General features: G+C 41.2%; 1 pseudogene across 1 annotated transcript; it reads left to right on the top strand.

Moving 5' to 3' along the window:
- Positions 1-9,342: 9,342 nt before the first annotated feature.
- On the top strand, positions 9,343-9,752 carry LOC308256540 (large ribosomal subunit protein uL14-like; annotated as a pseudogene). The gene has a single exon. The product of its transcript is annotated as a large ribosomal subunit protein uL14-like (transcript).
- The last annotated feature ends 609 nt before the right edge of the window (positions 9,753-10,361 follow it).

The raw sequence follows: 10,361 nt of genomic DNA, 5'->3' as shown, positions 1-10,361 counted from the left end.
TGTTTCGGAACAAGGATGTTTTTCTTGCAAGTGCAAAATAAAATGTTGCAAAAAGGCCAGGAACCAATCAGGGAGCAGCACAGATAAAGAGTGGGACTTTAGCAGATATAAGGGGAAGAGCAGAATGCTTCCGGGGCAATCCATTTGGGTCCCCTCCCTGAGCGGGGAGCTCATGTTTGCTCACAATAAACTCCTACCTTGTTTGAACTCCTCTGGTCCGAGGCTTCATTCTTTGATTCCATGACATGATCCCGAGAAGAATTCCTGCTCACTGGTCCTGATATCAACATAGTTATTTTTTTATTCTACAACATTTGATTTCAGCTGATCATCCATTAAACCATTCTATATTTATACAGTTCTGTAAATTTGCAAGGCACCCCTGAGTCCATTATCACATTTACTCTGACAACATTTAGTCCTCTGCTGGGCATGTCTCAATCATGTCTGCAAACTGCATATATTATGTAGCAGGCAAATTACATATGTCATTTGATCTTCCCAATAACCCCATGAGGTATACTCTAACAGACTTCACATGTTACATGTGAAGAAACGGAAGTTCAGCCAGGTTTGACAGTATGCCCAAAAACTGACAGCTAGTCAACTGCAGAGCTGCCATTTAAACTCAGCGCGTCTGGTCAAGTGCCTACTTTTACCATAAATGCACCACTAACTAGGCATACACCCAGGGCCACCTTCTAGCTGTGTCACTTAAAACTTATAGTCTGATTTTCCATCTGTAACCTGGAGAAACTGCATGTGATTTGTTCTAATGTTGCTCCAGCTCTAAAACCCCATGATGTCACCTAACGTAGGGGGTACAGGAAGTAGAAGGCAGGACCCTAGAGATTGATGCTTTTGCAATTTCAAAATGTGGTCACCAGGTGACAGCATTGTACTTCATTTTGACATTGTTCTCAAGGGACATATTTTGCCCAGGTGCCTATTATAAAAATAAGTATCTCCTGGAGCCATTCTGCTTATCACAGAATTTTACAAAATGCAGACTGCATTAAGCTTGGGGCAAAGCAGTACAGCCTCCCCATCCCATTCACAATTATTTTTAAATTATTTGATCTTTCAAGTTAAAAAGAGAACACTTGAAAATAGTCGTTCTGAGGAAAAAAAGGCAGAACTTCTTTGATTTCTCTACACTTATTTTACCATGTAAAATTGATTTCCTCTTGATTTACACGTGTCGGGTTAAGGGTAGAAATATTTTTACTGCTTTGGAACTTTAGAGGCTTTAGTCCGGCTTTGCAGTTGGTTGGAGCATCTTTTTTGATATTCATGGATGGGCCTTTCAGAAACATACTACTTTGCTAATAAAAATGGTTGGCTTTTAATTTCTAACTTAGGAGCTTTCTCAGCTTTATGCAGACAAAGCCATGAAAACACTTTTCACTTGACCTAGATTCTCAAACCTCTGTCACCAAAGATCTAAGACTTTCTATCCACTATAATACTGTTTGGAACATAGAAATCATTACTTTTACTCAAATACCAGATTTATTCTTTCTATGTTTCCAATTAATTCTAGACCCTAAAACCTCTAGATCTGGGCAATTTCCAGATCATAAATAAGGATTTCAGGGACCCTCACCCTTGTATGTCAGCCTGGAGCACTGAGCGTGCAGGTGGCTGGGCCCCTGCGGTGCCCACCTGATTCTTGTTGAAGTTCACAAGCACTGCTCACCCACAGTGACTCAGGAGACATTGGACCCAAGATTAATGCGCATAAAAATTCCCACTATGAAGATACGCTCTGAAGTGCAGAATTCCTGTAATTAGAAGGGAAATAAACCTTACAGACATTTTCTCTCACTGCAAAATGTCAAGTGACCACACACTGAAGAGAAGAAATATACACGTAATGATACAAGATGTATTATGAAACAGAGAAAATCTTACTCCACCTATAAGGAGCCTTGGAGCGAAGTGTCATTTCACAATCTCAAATATTATTTCAGTGAGGAAGCCCAAGGAAGAAAGAGCATAACAAACATACACACAGACACATAAAATTTATAGGGAAGCTATTTAAAGAAGAAATGGTCATTAAAAAGACAGATGATAGCAGCCCATTATTTTTTTAATTTAATAAATCTTTATTGTTCAGATTATTACAATTGTTCCTCTTTTTTTCCCCATAGTTCCCCTACACCCGGTTCCCACCCCACCCTCTGCCCTTACCCCCGCACTGTCCTCATCCATAGGTGTACGATTTTTGTCCAGTCTCTTCCCGCACCCTCCACATCCCTTTCCCCCCGAGAATTGTCAGTCCACTCCCTTTCTATGCCCCTGATTCTATTATATTCACCAGTTTATCTGTTCATCAGATTTTTTATTCACTTGATTTTTAGATTCACTTGTTGATAGATATATATTTGTTGTTCATAATTTTTATCTTTATCTTCTTCTTCTTCTTCTTCCTCTTCTTAAAGAATACCTTTCAGCATTTCATATAATACTGGTTTGGCGGTGATGAACTCCTTTAGCTTTTTCTTATCTGTGAAGCTCTTTATCTGACCTTCAATTCTGAATGATAGCTTTGCTGGATAGAGTAATCTTGGTTGTAGGTTCTTGCTGTTCATCACTTTGAATATTTCTTGCCACTCCCGTCTGGCCTGCATAGTTTCTGTTGAGAAATCAGCTGACAGTCGTATGGGTGCTCCCTTGTAGGTAACTAACTGTTTTTCTCTTGCTGCTTTTAATATTCTCTCTTTGTCTTTTGCTCTTGGCATTTTAATTATGATGTGTCTTGGTGTGGTCCTCTTTGGATTCCTTTTGTTTGGGGTTCTGTGCGCTTCCTGGAGTTGTAAGTCTACTTCTTTCACCAGGTGGGGGAAGTTTTCTGTCATCATTTATTCAAATAGGTTTTCAGTATCTTGCTCTCTCTCTTCTTCTGGCACCCCCATAATTCTGATGTTGGTACACTTGAAGTTGTCCCAGAGGCTCCTTACACTATCTTCATATTTTTGGATTCTTTTTTCTTTTTGCTTTTCTGGTTGAGTATTTTTTGCTTCTTTGTATTTCAAATCTTTGACTTGATTCTTGCGATCCTCTAGTCTGTTGTTAGATCTCTGTATAATATTTTTTATTTCAGTCAGTGTATGCTTAATTTCTAGTTGGTCCTTTTTCATATCCTCAAAGATCTCACTAAATTTATAGGCCTTTTCTAGAAAATTCTTGAAAAACCTTATAACCATGGTTTTGAACTCTATATCCAGTCGTTTGCTTTCCTCCATTTCTTTCATTTGTCATCTGTTTCTTTGTCTCCACATTTTCGCTGCTTCCCTGAGTTGATAGAGTGGCTTTGTGTGGTAGGTGTCCTATAGGGCCCAGTGGCTCAGCCTCCCCAGTTACCTGAGGTGGACACTCTTGGTGCACCCCTTTGTGGGCTGTGTGTACAGTCTTGTTGTAGTTAAGCCTTGATTGTTGTTGGTATCACTGGGAGGAAGTGACCTCCAGGCTAATTGACTGTGAGAATCAGCTGTGACTACGCTGGGAGAACTTCTGTGCTGGAGACACCCTTATGAGACAAAACTTGCAAAAGCCTCTGTGCTCAGCTTGGATGGGGCGGAGTCTCAGGGCGGAGCAGACAGCATTGCTTTCCTGTCAGCCCTGCCCTAATAGGCCCCTGTGTCTCAGTGTCCTGTGGTAATCACTGCAAGCACCTCTGAGAGAAAGCCGCCCTCTAGTTTCACCTGCTGCCAGACAGTCCAGTTTCTCCCCGAATGAGTCTGGGTCCCCAGAGTCTCGCCCGGAACTGGAGTTCAGTGCAGTTGGGAGCTTTTGTCTCCCTCCTGCTTAAGAAAGCCAGCCGCGCACTCAGTTGCCAGTCCTCTCTGCATGCACGTCTCAGTATCTCTGCCTCCTGCAGCTCCTCTGAGTCTCCGTGTGCTTTTTCTCTTTCCTGGCAGTCCAGTTTCTCCCTGTATGAGTCTGGGTCCCCAGAGTCTCGCCTGGAACTGGAGTTCAGTGCAGTTGGGAGCTTTTGTCTCCCTCCTGCTTGAGAAAGCCAGCCGCACACTCAGTTGCCAGTCCTATCCGTGCGCGCGTCTCAGTACCTCTGCCTCCTGCAGCTCCTCTGAGTTTCAGTGTGCTTTTCTCTTTCCTACTAGTTGTAGAATTTCCACTCAGCCAGCCTTCCTGTGGTTCTGGATGATGTCCGTTTTGTCTTTTAGTTGTAGTTTCAAAATTGTTGTGCAAGGCAGCAGTTTAGGTGTTTACCTATGCCGCCATCTTGGTTTCTCCCAGCAGCCCATTATTTTTTTTTTTAAATTTCTTTATTGATTAAGGTGTTACATATGTCAGCACCCATTTGGACCCCAAACATACACATCTCATGCTAGAAAAGTTTTTGTGTTTATTTTTCACTAGGAAAGTGCTTTTAAAAATTCTCCCCAAGCTAAAAAAAAAAAATCCCTCTACAGATCGAGAAGAGCAGACAGCAAATGAGATCGCAAATTTCCATGTTCTCCACAGACCTCTTTGATCCTGTCCTTGGCTTGACCTGACCTACAGGTTATATTTTCATGGCCCTTAGTATATCTGTGTTTACTTTATTATTACCTATTCTCCTGGATAAATATAACATGGTTGTTATATCATTGCCTCATTGTCTGGTTTTCAAAATAGATACCATCACTCTCTTCTGGTCTCCTTTTTTGGAGAAAATATCATATACCCACACTGTGACATTATAGTTATTTCAAGCCAACACATTAATTTGGTTATGGCAATCATAACCAAAGAGAGCACATTGAATCTATAGATAATCAGGAACATTATAAAATTTTTGTAATACTTAATTGAACTTCACTACTAATTCAGAATTCCTGATAATTCAAACTACATAGGGATTTTGTTCATTGAACATCTAGTACTTATCTGGCACTCTGCTGGGGATTAAGAACAAACTTATGAGCAAACCTAAGGCCCACTCACATGGAGGTTAGAGGCTGCAGTTAGTATATGAATAAGATCCAGGAAGCTATATGATCCTCAGTTCACAGAAGAAAGGTGGAAAGACATGATTGGTATTTAGGAATTCAAATTGGCAGGTCTCTGCAAATGGATATGAAGTTGAGAAGAATTTGTCAAGAACAAACTCTAAATTTCTAGTTTAAGTTTAGCTAATTAAATTGATAGTGTAAAACATAATAAAAAAAGATGGTGACAAGTCACCATGATTTTTCAGATAATTTTTTTATTTGTTTATAAACACGGAATTATAATAGAGGGTTTATTTGTAATGCCAGGGAACTGACTGCTTCCAGGTTAATGATATTTCTGAAGCTTAGAAAGCTTAACTTGAAAGTAACACAATATTTTAAAAAGACTGTAGCCCATGAGACAATGGTGCAAAACAAGGGGGGGATATAAAGTGTAGTAAGAAGTAAGTTTTACAAAGTCTTTTGTTTCATACAAATCAATTGAAGAATGTACTAAGTACTTATACTAAATTCAATATCAGTTAAAAATACTTAGTCTTATGTACAAATGAACAAAAATAATATAATATTCCAGACATTTAATAGTAAACACAATAAATTATGTAATATAAAAAGAAATCAAAATTAGCATCACATATTCATTTCCTTTTAAAATGGTAAAGAAAACTGTAAAATATGTAATGAAAATTGTGTTTTTCTGGGAACCTTTACTGGCCTGTGGGTAAAAGTGTGGGAAAAGTCGCTTGCCGTCAGAAATGATTCCTGAAAAGATCCATCAGTGTCCCCTGCTTATTCTAGCGACATCTTCCTCTCCAAACTGTGCTTGTCTGTGCACCTGAAATAGCTCTTGCTCTGGAGCAAATGACCTGTGTTTCATGTAATTTATGAGATTTTCATAATATCGAACTACTTCTGACAGAGTCATTTTTCATGTGTCTGTTACAAACTCCATCACACAGTCTGGACCATGTAACTTGGGCCATTGGGGCATCCCTCCACCCCATTTCCACAGCCTGGCATCTTACATTATTGTCAGGCTCTACAGCATACTGTCCTTCCATAATTGAAACAGTGTGATTACAAAATGAATGATTATAATAACCAAATTCTTTCAGAAGTATCCCAGGGTTTGGATGCCTCCAACGTTTATCCTCCCAAATAAACTTCTGTAGAGCAACACATGAGCTCAGCATTGAGAAAGGGTCTCTGTCCTTGGAGAGCTCACATTTGAAAACTCAAAACTAGCCTGGCAATGTGGCACATTGGTTGAACGTCAACCTGTGCACCAGGAAGTCACCAGTTCAATTCCCAGTCGGGGCACATGCCCAGGTTGTGGGCTTGGTCCCTGGTGAGGGTGGTCATACAGGAGGCAGCTGATCAATATGATGTTTCTCTCTCCTTGATGTTTCTATCTCTCCCTTTCTCTCTTAAAAAAAAAAGAGAGATCAATGACAATCTAAAACTAATACACATAAAGGAGTGATAAGCATTCTAGATGTGACCCATGAAGTCTCAGGGCCTTTAAGGTATGTGGGAGTTCAAGGGAACAGCAAGACTAGGACCTGCCATGGGTGCTTCAGTAAAGGCTAGTTGTAATTTTTTAAAAGGCAGAAAAAATCATCAAAAATAAAATAGGAGGGAAAAAATTAGTCCTACTTCTCCCATCTCAGATCTAAAGAAATCCAAACCACTAAAGAATTATTTAAGAATCTATTAAGGCTATAACAAGAGATTTTAAAAAAAGAGGGCTCAGCAATTCTACTTCTGGGTATTTATCTGAAGAGACCCAAAACAATAAATCAAAAGACATATGCATCCCTATGTTTATTGAAGCATTGTTTATAATAGTCAAGATATGGAAACAACCTAAGTGTCCACCAATAGACTAATAGATAAAGAAGAGGTTGTATGTACATGCAATGGAATATTGCTTAGCCATAAAAAAGAATGAAATCTTGCATTTGTGACGACATGAATGAACCTAAAAGGTATTACACTGAGTGAAATAAGTCAGACAGAAAAAGACAAATGTCGTATAATTTCACTTACATGTGAAATCCAAAAAACAAAATAAATGAACAAACAAAACAGAAACAAACTCATAGATACAGAGAGCATTTTGATGGTTGTCAGATGGGAGGAGAGTTGGGGATAAGTCAAAAAGGGGAAGGGATTAAAGTGTGCAAATTGGAAGTCATGAGGATATAAAGTATAGAATAGAGAATGTAGTCAATAATCTATAAAAATAAAAGTGTAATATGCAACTCAACCTTCCAGACGACCTTCTGGATGAAGTCGGGGCTGCAGCCGCGGGATCGAGGCAGCCACCATGGCTGCAAGAGAGGGATCAAGGCAGCTGCAGTGGCTGCAAAGGCCTACTCTTGCACAAATTTTGTGCCTCAGGCCTCTAGTACTGTAATAAGTATGTATGGTGTCAGATGGGCACTAGACTTATTGGGGTGATCACTCAGTTATATAAATGTCTAATCCCTATGTTGTACACCTGAAACTTATATAATACTAGAGGCCTGGAGCACGAAATTTGTGCACTCGGAGGGGTGGGTCCCTCAGCCCAGCCTGCGCGCTCTTGGAGTCCAGAAGCCCTCAGGGGATGTCCAACTGATGGCTTAGGCCTGCTCCCCGGCAGTCATCCTTAGCACTGCTGCAGAGGCTGGAGAGGCTCCCACCACTGCTGTTGCACTTGCCAGCTGTGAGCCTGGCTGCTGGCTGGGCGACGCTCCCCCTGTGGGAGTGCACTGACCACCATGGGCAGCTCCTGTGTTGAGCATTTGCCCCCTGGTGGTAAGTGCACATCATAGCGACTGGTCGTTCTGCCATTCAGTCGATTTGCATATTAGCCTTTATTATATAGCAGTGGTTCTCAACCTTTCTAATGCCACGACCCTTTAATACAGTTCCTCATGTTGTGGTGACCCCCAACCATAAAATCATTTTCGTTGCTACTTCATAACTGTAATTTTGCTACTGTTAATGAATCAGAATGTAAATATCTGTGTTTTCCGATGGTCTTAGGCTCTACAGCAGCGGTTCTCAACCTGTGGGTCGCGACTCACAGGTTGAGAACCGCTAGCAGGGTCTCCTAAGACCATCAGAAAACACAGATATTTACATTACAATTCATAACAGTAGCAAAATTACAGTTATGAAGTAACAACAAAAATGATTTTATGGTTGGGGGTCACCACAACATGAGGAACTGTATTAAAGGGTCGCGGCATTAGAAAGGTTGAGAACCACTGTTATATAGGATTGTATGTCAACTGTAGTTGAAAAATAACAAAGTATTTTTAAAAAGATATGGGGTGATTCTAATGTGTCAATGTAAGTTCATCAATTGTGACAAATGCACCACTCTGTGAGCCTATACATGTGTGGAAAAGGGGGGTACATGGGAAATCTATGTACCTTCCTCTCAAATTTTCTATGAACCTAAAAGTGCTGTAAAAAATAAATTGTGTTTGTTTGTTTGTTTGTTTGTTAAGTAGGTTCCTTTAAATATTGCCTCTCTCCAGGCCCAGTCCCTCAGACAGCTTGCAGTGCTCCCGGCTGCCATGTAGCTAGCTTCTGGCTGGAGGCAGTGCCCTGGCCCATCTTCTGCTCCATTGCCCTGAACATCACAGTGGTGACTCAGTGTTCTGCTCACAGAAACTGAGCCTGCATTTCCCAGTCTTGCCCTGTGTTTTTCTCCTGGTGAACAGTGCGTAGATTTGTGAGGAAAGCATTGTCTTTCATTCACATTCTGTGCAAATGTGTTTGCAGCAAGGCCAACACAAGCAGCTTTAATTGTTCCAAGAGGGTCCACACTGTGGATGTGCAGGGTTGTCTAAGAGGATTCTGCCAGCTCAAGGGCCAGCCCACTGCTAGTCAGAACCTTGGCAGGTCTGGCAATATTACTCATGCTAATGAGCATGCATGGGGACTTGTTTGCATGCCTGGCTTCTGAAGAAGGCAGTCCTTTAGTCCAAAGGGTATGTCATGTTCTGAAAATGGAATCACATCACCAGCTGTGGCTGTTTTATCAATTTACCCCATTACACACTGCTTAGCATAACTGATGGAGAAGCAATTCACTTTGGCCTCTGTCCCAAAATAAATAGAACATTCAGCACCACATTTATAAACATTTGGATTGAGTGAGAAGAAAAATGCTCTGCTAATGAAGAGACAATGTTGAAATTTTCAATCCCAATCTGAGAAAGAATTACTGGCTACAGTTTAGAAGACCAGAAGTTGTTTATGGAGATGGCCATTCATCCCCTTCTGTTCAGGTCACAGCTGACAGGATCCCAACTCAGCAGTGAAAATGCATAAAGCAGAAAGAACTATGTTGACACCTTTCCATCCCTTTCCGGCATCCAAGATGTCGAAGAGAGGACGTGGTGGGTCTCCGGGGCGAAATTCCAGATTTCCCTGGGTCTTCTGGAGCCAAAAATCTGTACATTATTTCTGTGAAGGGATCAAGGGACGACTGAACAGACTTCCTGCTGCCGGTGTGGGTGACATGGTGATGGCCACAGTAAAAAAAGGCAAACCAGAGCTCAGAAAGGAGGTACATCCAGCCGTGGTAATTAGACAACAAAAGTCATACTGGAGAAAAGATGGCGTGTTTCTTTAGTTTGAGGATAATGCGGGGGTCATAGTAATTAATAAAGGGGAAATGAAAGGTTTTGCCATCACAGGACCCATTGCAAAGGAGTGTGCAGATTTGTGGCCCAGGATTGCATCCAATGCTGGCAGCATTGCATGATTCTCTGGTGTATTTGTAAAGGAAAAACCCATTAAAAATTGATGACATGAAAAAAACAGAAAGAACTATGTTGACAGAAGAAAGGACAAGAGTTAATTAATCATTCACGCAGCCCATCTGACCTTGCTTATTGTGAGGTGCTGCTTCCTACAGGTTTCCATAGCAGTCCAGAGTCTTAGGGTTCCAGACAATGGGGGAGGGGGGGCTCATAGGCTTTTAGAGATCACAGAGCTTGGCAGAAACCCACAAGGCCAGCAAGTAGATCCCTAGACCCTCAATGTTTGCCACTCTACCTCCTGTATAATGGGGTGGGGAAGGAAGGTAGAATACTTCCTCGGGGAGTATAAATCTCTTATTGATCAGAGGTCCAGAATTTATCTCTGTCTAAAGAAATGCTGAAGGGGAAATAAGAAAAAAGGACAGAAACAGTTTATTTCTCCAAAGAACCACCTCTCCTGGTGCTGGTCTGCCCTGAGGCAATACCCTAGTGGTCTTCTTGCACACTCTCATTAGCCAGATATAAAACCCACTTTGTCATGTCAAAGAAGTAGACTGAGGGAGGGACAGTCAGCCATAACTGTCTTCAGTTATTAAAGGGTCCTAGAAAAGAACTGGTCATTGTGGGGCTGTGA

This window comes from Plecotus auritus (genome assembly GCF_963455305.1).
Source record: "Plecotus auritus genome assembly, chromosome: 8".
Classification (NCBI taxonomy): domain Eukaryota; kingdom Metazoa; phylum Chordata; class Mammalia; order Chiroptera; family Vespertilionidae; genus Plecotus; species Plecotus auritus.
The sequence above is the reverse complement of the archived record's forward strand: the minus strand, read 5'-3'. Positions and strand labels throughout refer to the sequence as shown.